Consider the following 21493-nt stretch of genomic DNA (forward strand, 5'->3'; position numbering starts at 1 on the left):
ATTTCTACCCCAAATTTCGAAAATGTTTTGCAGGTAAAGCTCTACACAAGCTGCAGATTGTTTTAAGTCAAAAACCCAGAAACAATTTAATTGTTTCACGTTTGTATTACTCACGTTTGTAGCGTTTGATTCAATATCTCATGATATTTTAATACATAAGTTGGATCATTACGGTATAAGAGGGCAAGCAAAATCCCCAATAGCATCTTATATTATAGACCGTTCTCAGTATGTTGATGGAGGTGATGTTTCATCTGAAATGACTCGTCAATCTAATACCGCTGGTGTCCCGCAAGGGTCAATACTCGGTCCCCTACTTTTCTTAATTTTTGTGAACGACCTCAATAATTCAATGAGAATATTTGGTTTAAATTTGCAATTTGTGGATGACACTGCGTGTACTGTCGCAGGGAAAGATGTGAGCTGTTTGAAACTTGCACTGGAAGAAGCTTTCAATCATCTTCTATTGTGGCTTGAGTCAAATTACCCAGCTCTTAACGCTGATAAAACGAAATTTTTCGTTTTTTTCGCGTTGTAACGCTGCAGTTCCTGAGCTTCAATTAATTGAATCAAGTGATTTTAAAATAAAGATTTCACAAGCAGCAACTATGCGATACCTCGGAGTCCTCCTTGACTCTAATCTATCTTGAAAGCCTCATATATAATAAGCTGTACGGAAAATTCGATGTTGTACAGCTTTAAAGTGATGGAATAAGAGAAAAGTTGAGATGGCTAGGACACATGTTGTGAATGAAAGATGGCAGATATTCACAGATTCTCCTTTTCAGACAATTATCCGGGGCCTAACGAAAAGGTGGTCGTCCCCAATATAGTTGGGGGAGTTCATATGGAAAGATTTAAGGGAAATTAGAAATTCTTGAGTGAGCGTAAAGAGGGAGGGTTTAGATAAGTTGGTACGGAGGAGGAGCGTGCCTAGCTATGTTGGTGTTAGGTAGTTTAGTGCTGAAGTGAGTTTTAGTACGTGTAAAGGATCCACAAAAAGTAAGTGATAAAAAATGGATTTCAAACCTAACAGTCTCATTTTTTCTTTGCTACACAGCGACTCGAACTTCATTTTCCAGAAGAGAGGATAGTCGTTGTACTATAATAATTAATTTTTAAGTATTATTTCTCTAGTATCTCTAGTATTATTTTCTGTGTTTCACCAGTTTTTGAATCCTTTTCCTCTAACAAATGTGTTGCCGCTACCAGGAACAACGCAATCCTAATCGCACAACAAGACAACTCCTAATGAGTTGAAATTTTTGTTAAAAATAAATTTATTTCCCGATAGCCGGTCTGATTCATGCTTTTTTTTGACGACATCGTTCCCGTTCTGTTACCTGCCATTGGAAAAGTATATGGTTGAGGGCTTGAGGTTATACTCATCAATAATTACTTCTTGATGTTGTGTCCCATATGAAAAGGAAGTCTTAAAACACATAGATGTAAGGCAACTTATATATATTGTATTTCTTTTTCTAGTAGTTAATCACTGATTTGAGCTCTATATTATATATTTGTGTTACAATAATAGATATTTTTCTAAATTTTCTCAGGGCTGTAGTTTGCTATGGGACAGGGGGGGGGGGGGAGGAGAACTACCCCCTTCCATAGCCCAGTTTGTCCCCCAGCTGAAATTCAGTTGATATTTGTAGCTAATACGTAAATGGGAATATATATATATATATATATATATATATATATATATATATATATATATATATATATATATATATATATATATATATATATATATATATATATATATATATATATATATATATATATATATATATATATATATATATATATATATATATATATACACATATATATATATATACACAAACACACACACACATATATATATATATATATGTATATATATATATATATATGTGTGTGTTTGTGTATATATATATATATGTATATATATATATATATATATATATATATATATATATATATATATATATATATACATATATATATATACACAAACACACACACACACATATTATATATATATATATATATATATATCTATATATATATATATATATATATATATATATATATATATATATATATATATATATATATACATATACATATATATACATATATATACATATATATACATATATATACATATATATACATATATATACATATATATACATATATATACATATATATACATATATATATATATATATATATATATATATATATATATATATATATATATATATATATATATATATATATATATACATATACATATACATATATATACATATATATACATATATATACATATATATACATATATATACATATATATACATATATATACATATATATACATATATATACATATATATACATATATATACATATATATACATATATATATATATATATATATATATATATATATATATATATATATATATATATATATATATATATATATATAATATATATATATATATATATATATATATATATATATATATATATATATATATATATATATATATATATATATATATATATATATATATATATATATACCAACGGCTGCGCAGCAGGCTTTTAAATATTGACTCTCATTTTCACTTGTTTTCTATGCGAGCCTGTTGTCCCAGTGAAGCAACAGGCTGATTTAGATTATCCTCCACTTGTGGCATTTTCGTGTAACCTCTAGTATAGTCATTCGTGTCCATCAATATTTCATCCAAGAGATCCATTGGATTACGAAAGATCCACTGATCTAAAGGATGTGCAAGGTGCTTTTTAGCAGCTTTATCGAAGTCTCAAAAGTACATTCGGTCATATGAATGTGGTTCAAAATTACCTTCTGGAGTCTATAATGGATGTGTCACTAAATCGATTTTGTGATAAATTTGTCCAGTTACTTTTTAGCTGAAAACATTACGACTATGGATGGTTTGATCATCGCTTACGTTGAATACAGCTAAAGCAAAACATGAGTTCAACTTTCTTATTTGTTTGTGAAACTCTTTAGAGAGCAAGTGATGTCCTTAAACAGGCCAAACCAATTCATTTGAAAGTTGTGGAGGCGGCGATGCAGGCAATTTGACCTAGCAGGCAACAACCCTGAAGTTAATCAGCTTTGTTAGCTACTTTTCCTGCGGTAAATCTCTGGATTCCACTGTGAAATACATATAACATTGAAGCGTCCCAATTTCTTGTAATTAATACTTGCGTAGTTTAGGCATCTTTGTAGGTTTTTACTGGATATTGCTCCTCAGTTTGTCGGTGTCGAAGATTGCGATGGCGTTATTCTTCTAACACAATATTTTATTCTTCTTTAGTTTTATTTTTGACTCAATCTGATTTTGTTCTCACTTGTGTTCTAAGAGCACGATTCTTTGTTTTTCCTTGTCACTTTTGAAACGTTCTGATACACGCTTTTGAGTGTCCGCTAACCCTACAATTCTCTGCTCTTTACTTTTATTTTTGACAATTTCTGACTCCCGCTGTTGGCTGTAATTATCACTGTCACTTATCTTCTAACCAAATATTTCTTTGTTTTTCGTTTCATATATATATATATATATATATATATATATATATATATATATATATATATATATATATATATATATATATATATATATATATATATATATATATATATATATTTATATATATATATATTTATATATATATATATATATATGTATATATATATATATATATATATATATATATTTATATATATATATATATATATATATATATATATATATATATATATATATATATATATATATATATATATATATATATATATATAGGGGAGACCGGGGCGCCTTCGGTCACTTTTTCGATTACCAGCCACCAAGAATTTTACGTTCGTTATTTTGAAAAATCTTGCTGAACGCAGGGAAGAGCGACGTTTGATCTACCAAATCTATTTTGTAGTTTTCTTAGAACTCAACCGGATTGTAAGAAAAAAGTGATCCCGCTGAAGCCCCATTTTGACCGGAGGTGCCCCCAACCCGGGGCACCTTCGGTTGGGCTTGGGGCACCTTCGGTCAGCCTTGCAATTATACGAATTACCTCCGTTATCCTGTCTTTAGATGGCTAAATATACAAAGCTTACTTATGTCTTCGTTTATTGTTTGTAAAAATAAGCCAAAGTAACAAAATCACATCATTTATAACTGTCGGAAGGAAATTTTCGACATCACTTTTGATACGGAGGCAGAGATGGTTGAGTTCAGCGACTTCACTTTTCAGCGGAGACTTGGAAAAAGTGAAAAATCGACGTCGCTGAACTCAATCATCTCTGCGACACGTGCCGTACCCCTACTTCTGCTAGGAATGGGCAATTTCATCTTAACATCCGCCAAATTGACATAGCTTTCATCCACTACTTGTGGGAAAAAAAACTTGCTAGAATCACTGTCCTTTCTGCGAAGGAAACTTACAAAAACTTCACTGTTATCTTTTTCTTTGACGAATCCAACGTAGTGCAGTGAACTGTTCTTGCCTTCGAACTCCACCAACACATAGTCGCCAATACTAAGGGTCCCCAGTGCAAGTGGCTCAGTTAGCTCGTCATCACCGATATGTAGACTATCATCCGTGTCATCATCCAGATGAACTGAAACAACAGATTCTTCATCAGTCGACTGATCGCACAAAGACGTTTGCTGCTTCCTCTTCTGACCCTTGCTTTTCGTTTGACTTGTTGGCTTCTTCATATTTTTTTTCAGCAATCTTGCTTTTGCTTTTGCATCTTTCTCATCTTGCTTTGCTTTCTTAGCCATCATAGCAGCTTCAATTTTATCTTTCTCTGGTGTGTCTGTCAAAACTCTCGATGCACCCTTTTTCCTTCCGCCCCTATTGCTCTGTTTCCATAGCAATGCCTTTGGATACGGTCGGACATCTTCGGGGGTCAAAGCATTAGAGTAACGAATCTCTGCAGCTGGTGTTGCCGGTGCAGTTGACGGTGACGGGCAAGGATCTAGTAGATCCGATACTGGTGGGTTTCTCTCTGTTGCTGATGGGCACGGCTCTGCCTTAGGACGGTCGCTGACAGACGCAGCATAAAAATCCTCATCAGAAAAAGCATTGCGGTTGAAGGGCCAAATGCCAGGCTTCGAAAACCCAGAAATGATGTTGTTCATGGTCAGTGCATTTGGATAAGCATTTCCTACAAGCTGGGCAATATGGGTGATCTGGATCCTCTGAAACGGATTTGAAGTCATCCAATCATAAAATGCTCTTTTCAAAGCAGACTTCAGTGGTCCATAGATAGTAATATCAAGAGGCTGAAGACGATGACTGCAGTGGGGTGGGAAGGATAGTAAAACAATGCCATTTGCACGGGCGTACATGATAACGTCAAGACCGATGTGGCTCTCATGGTTATCGAGCAATAAGAGGACCGGGCTGTCCTTGGAACATCGAACTTGTTTCTTGAAATGCTGTATCGCCTCGTAAAACAATGTTGCAGTCATCCAACCAGTTGTTTGGGCTAGGCCGAGACTTCCTGCAGGGGCCCCAAACATCATATGATCCTTGAATTTTGCTCTGGGGAATACGAAGACTGGTGGCACGGTTCCACCAATAGCATTGACAAAGCAACAAACAGTAACAAGTTCACCCCTTTCAGCTGTGGTAACCTGACCAACCTGCTTGGTACCGGTTTGTGCTATCACCTTGGGGCTGTCAAGTACAGTTGTGACCCCCGTTTCGTCACAGTTCCAAATGCTTTCTCCTGTGAATTTGTATTTGTGCAGGACAGCCTCCAAGTTGTCAAGGAATCTGTCAACATTAGCACGATTGAAGCTCGAGCTGCGAGCTAAGCTAGTGTTCTCTGGCTTTCTGAGAGACAAATCACCTTGCCTTATCATAAAGCCCTTCATCCAGTCTGGCCCAGCCATCTGTGCTTCTTCCCAGTTGTGAGGAACTTTCTTATCTAGTCTCTTTGCATAATCATATGCAAACTTTCGTGTTTGCATCAGGGTCATACCATAATGGACTTTCGAACAATGTTTCAAATAAACAGCAAGCTGGCCCTCTTCATTGGCCGTGAAAACTTTTGCAGTTGACAGTCTCTCTTTTCTTTTCGGAAGAAAAGCACTATTGAATGTGCCACCACTAGAGGTTCCAGAATTAGAGACCCCAGCTTGAATAGGCACTGGTATGCCCCCTTGCTCTTGCTCGCGTAGTTCTTTTTCTCGGCGAACGTTGTCGATAAGGGTTGATTTCGGTATTCCGAAAGCTGTTGCAGTACTACGAATTGAAGCTTTGTCCATCAAAACTTTGGAAACAGCAATGTTCATAGCCTCATCTGACACACCCTTCGGGCGTTTTGGAACTCTGTTCCGAACCATAACCAATGATCTGGAAGAAACTTTGAAATTAAGACTTACCGAATTTGGCAGTGTAAAAATGACCTACAGTAAAAGAGAAGAAACAAACGAACTTATTTCCGGCCTAATAAGTTCGTGGAACTTAATAGCACGACCCAACAAGCGTCAAAGAAAATGCACTGTGGCCCGAGCGCGTCATTATCATTATGGAGTACTAAGTGAAGTTTGTTTTGCAGCGTCAAAACCAGTGACCAATTAATATGCGCCTTGATGGAATGGGGGAAGTAAAACCTTCTGTCTGAGAACTTTGGCCTATTTTTCATTTGTCTTACTTTCACTGTACCAGTCTTTCTTGATTACACCAGGAATAAACAAAAAGTTAAATCTTTGGCACCACAAGATTTTATATTAATGAAAAATAAAAAAAAAATATAATTTTAAAAATAAAAATATCTTGATCATCATTTGAAGATATATTTTCGGCTTCTAAAAAAAAATTACAAAAATCACATACCATCAAGTTTCAACCATCACAAGAACTTTTTTACTACAGAAAATTTTGGTTGTCACATAATTTTGGGGCGATATTTCCTGAATTAATAAAGGGATTTAATTCAAGCTAATCTGATGAAACAAACACAATTTTGCCAGGTAGTTTTAACAACAATATCTTCATTGTGGTTACAGCAATCGTTGCAGCTATTACTTGAAACTATGCAACTACTACTTACTATTTTAAAACTAGTAGTACTACTTTACTATGTGGCATACGGTAAAGGACAAACCATGGAATATAGTAACAGAAAGTTTAAGACTTGTTTAGAGAAAGGCATCTGCAGAGGGACAATTTTGGTCATTTGATGCTGACTCAGGAATGGTATCTATGATTTCATCTTTTCTTCATAGTTAAAACAAACTTATTATGAGAAGAAATGCATGCAATTTTTAAAAAACATTTCGAAACAATCCATATTGGAAGCAAATGATAATAAAAGGTGTACCATTGGAATTATCATTGTAGTGACCAGGGTCATTTACAGGCTTCATTTCTTTTGGACACACTCGCTGATGGAGCGGAATATCACTGCCCTTCTCTCGTTCTGAAAGTAACAAACTCTTTTGGTACACCTTACTTTAGTTCTATGCTGGGAGCATCAATGTTAACCACAATTGAATTGTAGAGAGACCTATCTTTAACTTAAAACTGGTAAGGTTACGTTATTCATCAGGTTGGGGTGCCTCCCGTCAGCGACCGAAGGTGCCCCGTCGTGGAATGACCGAAGGTGCCCCAGCCGCCATTTTGTCAAACTTATTTTCTGACCCGAAAACAGAGAAAGATTTCTCCTTAGAAATACCACTATCTTCTAGTCCTATCATTTCTATGTGTATACAAATTTAATCATCGAAATCCATGCCAAACAGAAGGGGAAGGCTAGGTTCAAACAGAAGTAGAGAAACTTACTTTTCGCAAAAAAAATGGTACGAAACTCTCTCCAGCTAAACTGGCTGAAGCTAACTGAGGGAAATTTTCTTCGGACATCCGCCTTGGATAAACAACCTCCCCAGTGCCATCTAGCATAAAAATACGTAAACTCAAAATGAGTTATTGGGGGTGACCGGAGGCACCCCGTGACCGAAGGCGCCCCGGTCTCCCCTGTATATATATATATATATATATATATATATATATATATATATATATATATATATATATATATATATATATATATATATGTATATATATATATATATATATATATATATATATATATATATATATATATATATAAATGTTTCATTTTTAGCCAATCATTAAAGAGCATCGCGACAGTAGACCTCTAGTGGAAAAACTAGTGGAAGCTGGCAATGCTTATGACTAGTGGAAGCTAGCAATGCTTATGATGACATGGTCTTGGCTGAAAGAAGTGATGTCCTTCGCCGTCGCTCAAATGCCACTCCGCTTAAGAAATCGTCCTAATCTGGAAACTGTGGGTAAATTGATTGCTTACTAATTATACGTCGAATTTCTAAATGTCGAAAGGTTGTATCTGACAATTTTAACTTATAAGGTAAAAGTCAAAAACATTGGTTTATGGCACTTGGTATTAACTAAGTGACATATAGCGATCGTATCGTAAATTCTGTCGGTCTGTCTGTCTGTCTGTCCCGGTTTTGCTACTTCAGGCACTTCCAGGCATACTAGGATGTTGAAACTTGGCAGGCGTATCAGGGATCGGACCAGATTAAATTAGAAATAGTTCGTTTTCTAGTTTCAAATCGTTTTCCCGATTTGACCATCTGGGGGGGGGATTGGAGGGCCGGTTAATTAAAAAAAAAGAAAAAATGAGGTATTTTTAAATTAAAAAGGAGTGATTGGATCTTAATGAAATTTGTAGTTTGGAAAGATATCGTGTCTCAGAGCTCTTATTTTAAATCCCGACTGGATCTGGTGACCTTGGGGGGCATTGAGGCGGGGGGAACCTAAAATCTTGGAAAACGCTTAGAGTGGAGGGATCGGGATGAAGTTTGGTGGGAAAAATAAGCACAAGTCCTAGGTATGTAATTTACATAACTGGGATAGATCCGCTCTCTTTGGGAGAATAGGGGGGAGGGTTAATTCTGACAAATTAGAAAAAAGAGGTATTTTTAACTTACGAAGGAGATGATCGGATCTTCATAAAATTTGATGTTTGGAAGGATATCATATCTCAGAGATCTTATATTAAATTTCAACCTTATCCGGTGAAGGATTTCCTCTCTTTGGGGGAGTTGGGGGGGGAGGAGGAGGTTAATTCTAAAAAGTTAGAAAAAATGAGGTATTTTTAACTTGCGAAAGAGTGATCGTATCTTAATAAAATTTCATATTTAGAAGGACCTCGAAACTTAGATCTCTTATGTTTTATCCCGACGGGGTCTAGTGTCATTAGGGGGGGGGGGAGGACCGACAATCTTGGAAAACGCTTAAAGCGGAAAGATCAGGATGAAACTTGGTGGAAAAAATAAACACAAGTCCAAGATAGGTGACTGACATAACCGGACTGGATCCGCTCTCTTAGTTGGAGTTGGGGGGGGGGGGAGTAATTCTGAAAAATTAGAAGAAATGAGGTATTTGTAATTTACGAACGGGTGATCAGATCTTAATGAAATTTGATATCTAGAAGGATCTTGTGCTTTAAGACTCTCAATTTAAATCCTGACCAGATCCGGTGACATTGAAGGGAGTTGGATTAGGAAGCCGGAATTCTTGGAAAATGTGAAATCGAGGTATCTTACGAATGGGTGATCGGATCTCAAAGAAACTTGATATATAGAAGAATCATATGTCTCAGATATTCCATTTACAATTCGAATCGGATCCGGGGACATAGAGGGTTGGAGGGGGGAAACCGAAATCGTGGAAACCGGAAATCTTGGAAAATGCTTAAAGTGGATATATCGGGATGAAACTTGATGGGAAGAATAAGCACAAGTTATAGATACGAGATTGACATAATTGAAAGGGATACGTTCTCTTTGGGGTAGCTGGGGGTTGTTGATTTGGAAAAATTAGAAAAGTTTTGGTATTTGTAACGAGAACGGATGACCGGATCTTAATGAAATTTGATATATAGATGGAACTCATGTCTCAGAACTCTTATTTCAAATCCCGACCAGATTTGTTGATATTGGGGGGAGCTGGAGGGGGAAACCAGAAATCTTGGAGAATGCTTATAAATGTCGTAGATACGTGATTGACGTAACCGGACTGGATCCGCTCTCTTTGGGGGAGTTAGATGGTGGGGTCCAGTGCTTTGGCGAGTTTGGTTCTTCTGGACGTGCTAGGACGATGGAAATTGGTAGGCGTGTCAGAGAGCTGTACAAATTGACTTGATAAAGTCGTTTTCCCCGATTCGAACATCTGGGGGGCTGAAGGGACAGGAAAAATTCGAAAAATTGAGGTATTTTCAACGCGAGTGGATGATCGGATCTTAATGAATTTTGATATTTAGAAGGACCTCGTCACTCAGAGCTTTTATTTTAAATCCCGACCGGCATTTAGCCTCTGATATTCCTTTTAAAACAATCTATTGATTCTCAAAATTTTGCTAGAGCTCATACCATATGAGGTCTTGGCTCATCCGACCTCATCACAATTGGCATATCAGCTCTTAGCCCTTTTTCGAAAACTGGGCTCATTCGAACGAAAATTAAAAGTTCTATTGAGCTTTTTAAGTGACCAAAAAAATAAGAGGGTAACTAGGCCCCCTACCACGCCAATTGTTTTCCCTAAGTCAGCAGATCAAAATTTTGAGATTGCCATTTTGTTGAAAACTGAAAACTGAATGAAATGTTAAAAACTGAATAAATACGTATTTGAGGACGACTTAATCCCCTACAGTCTCCGGGGGAAGGGCTGCAAGTTATGACTTTTGCCCATTGTTTACATATAGTTTTGGTTATAGACGAAGCATACTGATTTTTTAAGGGGTTATTTTTTCTGGTTGTGGGGGGGAGGGGTTGGAGGTTACATGAGAGGATCTTTCCATTGATGAATTTATCTTAGGGTAAGAAAATTTTCATGATGGGGGCCGCTGGATTTTCCAGCATCATTTAAAAAACAATGAGAAACTAAATAAAAAAATAAGTTTTTTCAACTGAAAGTAAGGAGTGACATTAAAACTAGGCCCCCTCCTACGCTTTTTTTTCCCAACGTCACCGGATAAAGATTTTTAAACAGCCATTTTGTTCAGTATAGTCGAAAAATCTAGTAAATATGTCTTTGAGGATGCATTAACCCCCACAGCTCCTGGGGAAAGGGCTGTAAGTTATGAACTTTGTTCATTGCTTACATATAGTATTAGTTATTTTGAAGTATACTGAAGTTTTCAGGCGGATAAACAACAAAGAGATAAAACTCGAAAAAAAAAACAAAAAAAAAAACAAACGAGATTGTTGTCCAGTAGAGAGAAAAGAGATGAATGACTAAAATAACGCGGACTTTTCGCATTTATCTAAACTAGGCATCCTCAGCGCAAGATAAAAAGAATAAACAATAAACTAAAAAACAAGTAAAACCACCACCAATAATAATAAATACAATTGTCGCTACTGATCCACGTAGGGAAAAGAAGCTATTAGAGTTACTTCAATGAGAATATCAAAGCAACTGTTCTTATTGAACATTTACAGTAAGTAGACAGTGGGGTAGTGTAAGTAGAACAGTTGCTTTAATAGTAGAGTTGTGACTTTTTTTATATATTTAATTGTACATAGGCACGGTACAATATTCATGCGTTTGTATGTGAATTCAAAACACAACTCCCCTTCTACAAAATTCCATGACCAAACCAGAACCAAGTTGACCTATCAAGTTATTGTGTAAATATCATTATAAAAGTACTAAGATTTATTTTCTTTTCCAATGATTTCCTTTTCATTCGGGAAATCATATTCACTGTATATCTACCTTTGTTATTTTTCAACGATTCCATTTTTGTCCTTTCTGCAGATGTATAGAATGTATTCATTACCACTTTTGACAGTTTTAAAACAAGAGAATCGTCTTGAACAGATTTCCTTTTCATTCGGGAAATTATATTCACTGTATATCTACCTTTGTTATTTTTCAATGATTCCATTTTTGTCCTTTCTGCAGATGTATAGAATGTATTCATTACCACTTTTGACAGTTTTAAAACAAGAGAATCGTCTTGAACAGATAGATTTTAGAAAGTAAAAGCTCCTTATATATCAGAGGAAAAAATTGACCTGAGCAAATGTGGTGAAACAGGATGGACAGAAATTTTGCTATTAACTAGACTCCTAGTTTTACTTGAGGTTTCAAAATCAGTTTATTTGGAAAAATATTAATGTGGAACGCATTATAAGGTGTAATGGACCGCTATTTTTTTCGCTTTCCTTACGTTAAAAAAGAGCATAGGATAGTTAAAAAAAAATTATCTGCTCAAAATAAAGAGCAAATTTGACACTTAAAATGAGCAACAGTTTTGAAGCTAATGACAAATCTGAGCAGGGTATGACGGAAAATATAATAGGAACATTTTCAAGGAGAGGAATCTCTCTGAATGAACTAGCTTTCCACTCTTATGATTATGCAAGGACCATGTCTGGTAAATTTAAGAGAGCCCAGCTGAAAGTATCTGACTTCTTGATTGATGTTTGCCTCACATTCCCTGCCAGGCCTACAGATTAAACACTATTATGCAGCATAGTACAATTCATGTCTCTGTGGACTGCAAGGGCTGAAACCATACAAGCAGTAGTTCATTCTTTTCAACCAATCGTTTCGGCCTTGGAGAGTTTAAACAGATAAAGTTTAAACAGATAACGCCGATGCGAAGATAAAGACACAAGCTAGCAGCCTTCTGAAAAGGATTCGAAACTTAAGAGTCTACTGCCTGCCTCATGTTTATGAAGAATATCATGTATAAGATTAGGATAGCAACATAAATTATTGAAAAAAGGCAGATCAACAGCAACGAGGCAATCAAGATGCTAGAAGCCGTGAAGAAAATTTCCAAAAGAATATCGAAGATTGAAATCAACGAGTTAGATGACAGTGTAGCAATGTTTGCCGGATGGAAGTTGATTCAGAGGCAGACTTCATCTGACGTCATAATCGGTGGCTTGGACCATTTTGTTTTGACATCAGAATTCAGTGTCAACCTGAGATCTCAATGCATTATTACTTAAGACAACATTTTAGAATCTAGTGCTGTTTTTAAGCGACCAAAATAACCAGAGGGCAACTAGGCCCCCTCTCGCACTTACTGTTCCCAAACTAACCAGATCAAAATTTTGAGATAGCCATTTCGCTTAGCATAGTCAAAAACTTAATAAATACGTATTTGAGGAGGACTTAATCCCTGCAGTCCCTGGGGGAAGGGTTGCAAGTTATGAACTTTGCCCATCGTTTACTTATCATCATCATCATCATTTTATTTATAACTCGTCACAAAAAAACTGGGCAGAAAGGCCTGGGCAAAAAAGACAGAGTAAAAATCAAGAAAAGACAAAAAAAAGAGACAACAGAAATAAAAACACACTTTGACAATTACAAACAAGGGATAAACAGAAATTACCAAAGATGGGATGACTTCTGGCATTCGGTAGTGAAATCACAAATACTCTTCTCAATAACTCCAGCTGTGTTTACTAATTGATACTTTCTTTGCAAAAAAGAGTTACTTGTCCAAGTTGAGAGTTTCATTAATTACTTTGCAAATTTAAAGTAAAGGAGATGAACTTGTTTTGTTTGCCATAATTAAGGAAAGACCAAACAGGAACAAGGGCAAGTAAGTGACGAACCGTTAGGCTATTATATACGTGAGAACCGTGAACTCAGAGAGGCATACGCAGCCCAGATCTTATTGGCATAACTTTTCATTGCCAGGTTTATAGTTCAAACAGTTCGTGGTAACGAACTGTTGTAAGGAGCGACCCAGCTCAATAGTAACCGAAACTCTAAAAATGGTATTTTGATACCAATAGTTGCATCAAAGGAATCGCATTTTAATGCTGATTTTAAATATATAAGTTTCATCAAGATTAGTCTTATCAATCAAAGGTTATGAGCCTGAGAAAATTTGCCTCATTTTAGAAAATAGGGAGAAACACCCCATAAGAGTCATACAATCTTAACGAAAATCATACCATCAGATTCAGCGTATCAGAGAATTATATTGTAGAAGTTTCAAGCTCCTATCTACAAAAATATTGAATTTCGTGTTTTTTTGCCAGAAGACAGATCCCGGATGCGTGTTTATTTTTATTTTATTATTTTTTTTTATGGCACTTGGTATTAACCAAGTGACATATAACGATTGCAAATTTTGTCGGTCTGTCTGTTGGTCTGTCGGTCCTGGTTTAGGTACTTCCAGATAAGCTAGGACGATGAAATTTGGCAGGTGTATCAGGGACTGGACCAGATTAAATTATAAATATTAATTTTCCTGATTTGACCAAATGGGGGGGGGGGGCGATTAATTAGGAAAAACAGAAAAAAAGTATTTTTAACTTACAAACGGGTGATGGGATCTTAATGAAATTTGATGTTTGGAAGTATATTGTGTCTTGGAGGTCTTATTTTAAATTCCGACTAGATCCGTTGACATTGGGGGAGTTGGAAAAGGGGAACATAAAATCTTAGAAAACGCTTAGAGTGGAGGAATCGGGATGAAACTTGGTGGGAAAAATAAGCAGAAGTCTTAGATACGTGATTGACATAACCGGAACGAATCTGCTATGTTTGGAGGAGTTGGAGGGGGGGGGGAGGGTTAATTCTGAAAAATTAGAAAAATGAGGTATTTTTAACTTATGAGCGAGTGATCGGATCTTAATGAAATTTTAAGTTTGGAAGGATATCGTGTCTCAGAGCTCTTATTCTAAATCCCGACTGGATCTGGTGACATTGGGGGGAACTGAAGGGGGGGGGACCTAAAATTTTGGAAAACGCTAAGAGTGGATGGATCGGGATGAAATTTGGTGGGAAAAATAAGCACAAGTCTTGGATTCGTGATTGACATAACCGGAACGGATCTGCTCTCTTCGGGGGAGCTGTGGGGGGGGGAGGGTTAATTCTGAGAAATTAAATAATGAGGTATTTTTAACTTACGAAGGAGTGATGGAATCTTAATGAAATTTGATGTTTGGATGCATATCGTGCCTCAGAGCTCTAATTTTAAACCCGACCGGATCCGGTGACATTGGGGGGGGAGGGGATCCTAAAATCTTGGAAAACGCTTAGAGTGGAGGAATCAGGATGAAACTTGGTGGTAAAAATAATATTAAGTCCTAGATATGTGATTGACATAACCGGAATGGATCCGCTCTCTTCGGGGGAGTTGGGGGGGGGGGGTTGAGGGCTAATTATGAAAAATTAAAAAAATGAGGTATTTTTAACTTACGAAGGAGCGATCGGATCTTAATGAAATTTGATGTTTGGAAGGATATCGTGTCTCGGAGCTCTTATTTTAAATTCCGACCTGATCTGGTGACATTGGGGGAATCGGGGAGGGGAGGGGAGGGGAACCTAAAATCTTGGAAAACGCTTAGAGTGGAGGGATTGGAATGAAACTTGATGGGAAAAATAATTATAAGTCTTAGATACTTGATTGACATAACCGGAACGGATCCGCTCTCTTTTGGGAAGTTGAGGGGAGAGGGTTAATTCGGAAAAATTAGAAAAATGAGGTATTTTTAACTTACGAAGAAGTGATCGGATCTTAATGAAATTTGATTTGTAGAGGGATATCATGTCTCAGCTCTTATTTTAAATCCCTACCGGATCCGGTTTAGGGGAAGTTGGGGAGGGGAAGGGAGCCAAAATCTCGTAAAACGCTTAGAGTGGAGGGATCGGGATAAAACTTGATTGGAAAAATAAACACAAGTCCTAGATACGGAAGTGACATAACCGGAACGGATCTGCTCTCTTTGGGGGAGTTGGGGGGAGGGTCAATTCTAAAAAATTAAAAAAATGAGGCATTTTTAACTTACGAAAGCGTGATCCTATCTTAATGAAATTTCATATTTAGAAGGACCTCGATCAGATCTCTTATTTTTAATCCTGACCGGATCCTGTGTCATTAGGGGGAGGGGGAAAATTTGTGAAAACGCTTAAAGCGGAGATATCAGGATGAAACTTGGTGGAAAGAATAAGCAGAATAAGTCCAATATAGGTGACTGACATAACAGGACCGGATCGGCTCTCTGGGGTAAAGTTGGGGGGGGGATTAATTCGGAAAAATTGGAAAAATGAGGTATTTGTAACTTACGAACGGGTGATCAAATCTGAATGAAATTTGAAATCTAGAAGGATCTTGTGCTTTAGAGCTTTCATTTTGAATCCCAACCAGATCCGGTGACATTGATGGGAGTTGGAGGGGGAAACCGGAATAAGACGAGGTATCTTACGAATGGGTGATCGGATCTTAATTAATTTGATATTTAGAAGGACCCCGTGACTCAGAGCTCTTATTTGTTATTTTGCTAGAGATCAAATCATATGAGCTCTTGGCTCTTCCGACCTCGCCACAAGTGCTGTATGAGCTCTTAGCTCTTGTTTTTTGAATTTTTCCACAGGGGTGATCGCATCGACTCAGTGGTCCCAGAATGTCGCAAGAGGGCTCATTCTAACGGAAATTAAAATTTCAAGTTCCCTTTCTAAATGACTCAAAAATTGGAGGGCACCTAGACCCATAGTAACTGTCTTTGAGGACGCATTAACCCCCATAATTCTTGGGGGAAGGGCTGTAAGTTATGAACTTTGCCCATTGTTTACATATAGTATTGGTTATTTTGAAGTATACTGACGTTTTCAGGGAGAATTTCTTCTCTTTACGCTAAAGATTTTACTGTTTTAAGAAGTAGAACTATGACAAAGAGTCAAACTTTAGCGTAAATAGCGATGCGTTGATGAGGGGAGAGCCCCTTTCATATACAGAATAATTTCTGTGTTTTAAGTTTTATTGTCGCTTCTTACTTTCAGTTAAGAAAAACTTTTTTTTTATTTAATTGTACACAGGGACGGTGCAATATTCATGCTTTTTGACAGCCGAATTCAGAGTCAACCTGAGATCTCCATACATCATGTTTAAAGACAACGTTTCAGAATCCTGCTGAAAAGATTGATTACAATGATGGTAGATAATTGCTTACCTTACCAATTTTCAGTCATTTTACTGCTTACTTCAGCCTTCTTTAAATAAAGGGTTTTGGTTGCAGACGTTTAATTAGCAACAATATTGTTTCCAAAACCAAGAAAGAAACTCAGATTCTACTTCTATTTAAGTTGACCTTGAATTTCTGTTCCAGTTTTGCCACAGCCCAATTTGACTCAGAGACTTTGTAAGTGACGGAAATCACCAGCAAATGCCAGTTTAATCAATCCAATCGTCTTTGCAAATTGGCCGTGACAACACCTGTTCTAGTTGGTACTGCCAAAAGAATATGTAGCAAGCTAAGTTTTGTTAATAATTTGCTAGGGACTGTCATGGTTCATTTTATGACTAAATTCACTTGGGTTTTTGGCAAATGAGAAAGACCTCACCGATGCCTCTGACTTGCCTCTGACTCTGATTGACTGAAGAAAAACAAGACTGTCCAGCACTACTCAAATTTGAACAAGAGGTGAATACATATTTAGCTGTTTATTGTTACACATTTACGCCTGAGGTATTCCGCTTTAGTTTCTGTTTTGTCTCCATAGATAAGTACAAATGATAAATGACTAATATATGATAAATTTTCATGAGTCGTACAATATTATCTTGGAGTCGTTTAAATGAGGGGATCTCATCCCCCGGAGCCTGGGTGCTTTGAGCCATCCTTGCGTTCGGGAATTCTCTTAGGTCCGATGTATATTGTATTTTATATTACCTTGCCTATAGAAAAAGGGCCTAAAAGTATGGGAAACTTATCAGACTAGAAATTTGCACTAGTGCGAATATAAATCACTGACGCCATCTTGCGTTAGGTGTTTTCTTTTTTACAATAAACTTCTGCAAAATACCTGTTTAGACACTTACAATGTTAGGAAGCATTAAAAAGTGGTATTAGGTCATCCGGTGGCATAGCAGCTCTAGGTCAACCTACCTAAGTTATCGAGAGCTTTGACAACCTATTTATAGTTTACAGATTCTTTACTTTTTCAAGTCGATTGAAAAAAAAAAAAATATTATTGCCCAGTTTTGGAATAGAACAAATTTCGTTCTTTATACCCGGTAGGCAGGCCCTACTCATAAATATTGATGACCACCAACAGCACAACAGCACTTGAAACCAAGAAGTACCTGGGTGACAGACGCAGAGTTGCCAACTGGATACTTTTAAAGTCAAAACGAGACATTCCCATGTGCCTAGACTTAATGGCATAAAAAGGAAAAAAGTGACACATATTAGAAATTTAGAATATAAGACGGCAAAACAAAACAAATTGTGTAAATTTTAGACATAAACGAATCAGTTCCCAACTTTTCATTGTGTAAAAAAAAAACGTTATTCTTCACTAAAGCTGTGAATTTTCTCGATATTTTATTTTTTAACATCCTGATATTGTCAGAAATGTCGTAAGCAAGGAATTATCTTTAATGTAAGGGATATACATAATTATATGAGTTTCATGCTTATACAACTAAGTCATTTCGCATGAATGCTTATATGTATTATTTTCGTTTCATCGCATTTGATGTGAACCGGCCGCTTTGAAAGATGTTTTCGGTTATAACAGGCAAAAAACTAATCTCTAGTTTTAGATATTTCAAGATTGAAACATTTTAGTCCAAAATGACATATTTTAAGATGCTCAGGGGTATTAAGAAAACCTGTAAAAATGCAAAAAAAAAAAAAATCTGGATTAACAATGCAATACGAAAAGAATGTACCACTCATTCAATTAGCTAAGGCTATGCTTGGCAGAAATGGGCTTCTTTCTTAAGAAAACACATAAAATATAAAAAATTCGGAATATTTTGTGATTAACAATGTAATACGAAAAGATTGCAGAATTAATACCTTAGGCTAAGCCTGGCAAAAATGATGTTCTTTTTTGAGAAACCTTCATCCATTGACGCACTGTAGAACCGATTTTTTCCATCTTAGCGAAAGACAACACAAAGACAAGTGACGTAATAGAGGGGTACATATATATAATTTGGGCCATATATTTGCATGTTAGGGGAGGTAGGTGTAAGTATTTGGTCAGTGTGAACTTGTCAATGCCAGCAGATATCTTAAATTTTTCGACATCTTCTTTATGTGCCCCAACCCCCCACTTATCTGGTTTTTCTTCTTTATCATCTGGATTTGGCCTAGCATCAACAGGGCGAGGCCTAGCTCTTGGTTGATCTTAATTAGTAGTTCAATTTCTCATTGATACAAATAAACAGGTTAGACAGGCTTTGTATGAATAAGCCTGAGTTAGAGTCTGCGCGTCAGAGTCTGGACTCTTTCCAACATGAATTATGTGGTTGGGAATCATCTTGTCTGACTTAGTACATTTTGGATTGTAGTCAGTGAATGTAGAATGATTTTGCTTTTTTAGATATGAGTTTCTGTTTTGTTTTCTGCTTCAGAGCATTGAAAGTTCTGCTTCAGAGAAACGCATTTTTGGTTCATAGTCAACAGACTGATATTGGGGATAAAGTTTATACTAACGGACTCTTCTGGCTGCTAAGAAATAATAATACCTCTGTAGTAAAAATTGGATCCAGAATGAAAATTCTACATTCATATGTGTCTGAAATGAACTTACCCCCACCCCTATATATACAAATTCAGAGTATGTACTTGCACAATAAGGGGGATAGGGGTAAAGTTCAGGCGTACCTCTATAGTCAGAATTGCATCCTGAATCCAGATTTAACATTCATTTAGGCTACATCGGAAATGAACTTCACCCCTACGTTATATATATATATATATATATATATATATATATATATATATATATATATATATATATATATATATATATATATATATCATGAAAAGAGAAATCACCAATGCCACACCACAAACACAAAAAAAAAAAAAAAGACAGAAGGAGAAAAGGAAGACTGCTTTCCCAAATTAGTGACCAATACAGACCAGCACTTGAATGAGGCCCCAACCCGACTCATCCATACAATCACACAGGTTAAACAGCACAGCCACACACAATCAACCACAAAGAACAATCCATGGACAGGCAGTCATGTCGCCAATAAGTGTAAGTCGTCATTTACCGAACAATAGAAAAAATAATATAGACAAATAATTCAGAGGCAACACCCAACATAAGGGCTCATCAGGATAATACACTGGCCTATATAGGGTTTCGCCACTCTAAATTCTCTACCCAGCACAGTGTTGTGGCTCCCACAGAATACCCATGGCATCCCCGCGTCAGGTATCACCCCCAAAATACATGCCTATGAAAAAAAAAAAAACAGCAAATGTAAAACAACCAAGTAAAACCAAAACAATCTTATCCTGTTAATATATCCCTCCCTTTAGCAACAATAGGTAAACTAAATATTATAAATTTTACCAAATCACAAATATTAACACATTGCAATATATATATATATATATATATATATATATATATATATATATATATATATATATATATATATATATATATATATGTATATATATATATATATATATATATATATATATATATATATATATATATATATATATATATATATATATATATATATATATATATATATATATATATACCAATTCAGGGTATATTCTAATTCAGAGTATATATTTTCACATTAGGAGTGGGGTTGGGGGAATTTTAAAAAGATATTAACCTACAAATGGAACTCGAGAATGAAGCATATTAGGAAACCAAGTGTTACTTCTTAATATGCTTAAAAATTTTAGTTCAACACATTCGAAGGTGCTTCCCCTATACTTCAGCCTAACCTGTTCCGTTCTGAGAGGGATAGGGCTACTGGGCAGTAGATCCAAGTGCCATGTCTTAGAAGGCGTCGTAGTGGGAGTATTAACCATTTTCATCTAAATTTTCACTTTAATTTTGTTTCTTATTTTTGAGTTGGGAAGCAAGGGGAGGGGGCTATAATTAATTTTTCTCCAGACACCATCAACCACAGGACCGGCTCTTCCCCCCTTTGTTTCCTAATGTGCATATATTTAGTATGAAGTATTGCCTTGGTCATTCCCTAGAAGAGTGGTTCTCAAACTTATGTAGAGACTACCTTTTTTACCCCAATAGTTCGTGAAAATGTGCAATACAAAGCATAATCCTTGGGCGAGTATCGCCAATGCAACACAGCCAGGGTTTTTAAGGTGTTGACTGATCAGGCCAGACAAAGCAAAATACACACCTTCTCCAAGGATTTACTGAACTGTCAATCCAACATAGTGCCTCGCTCTGAAGGATCCAATGAAATGGCATCCTTGACAAATTTGACAGTTTTCAATTTACATTTGAAGTTGTCAATTTACATTACTATTTACATTTGAATACTAAGCATTTATATACTAATTATTTGTTTATTTTGCTAAATTTAGCTCTATTCTATGTTTCTGTCTCGGTTTGTTGAACTTGATCAGCTCTGTTTATTTGTGGAAGCTCAGTTTCATTCTGCGTTTCTTTCTCAGTTTTTGGAACT

Source organism: Artemia franciscana, unplaced genomic scaffold (genome assembly GCF_032884065.1).
Source record: "Artemia franciscana unplaced genomic scaffold, ASM3288406v1 Scaffold_2545, whole genome shotgun sequence".
Taxonomy (NCBI): domain Eukaryota; kingdom Metazoa; phylum Arthropoda; class Branchiopoda; order Anostraca; family Artemiidae; genus Artemia; species Artemia franciscana.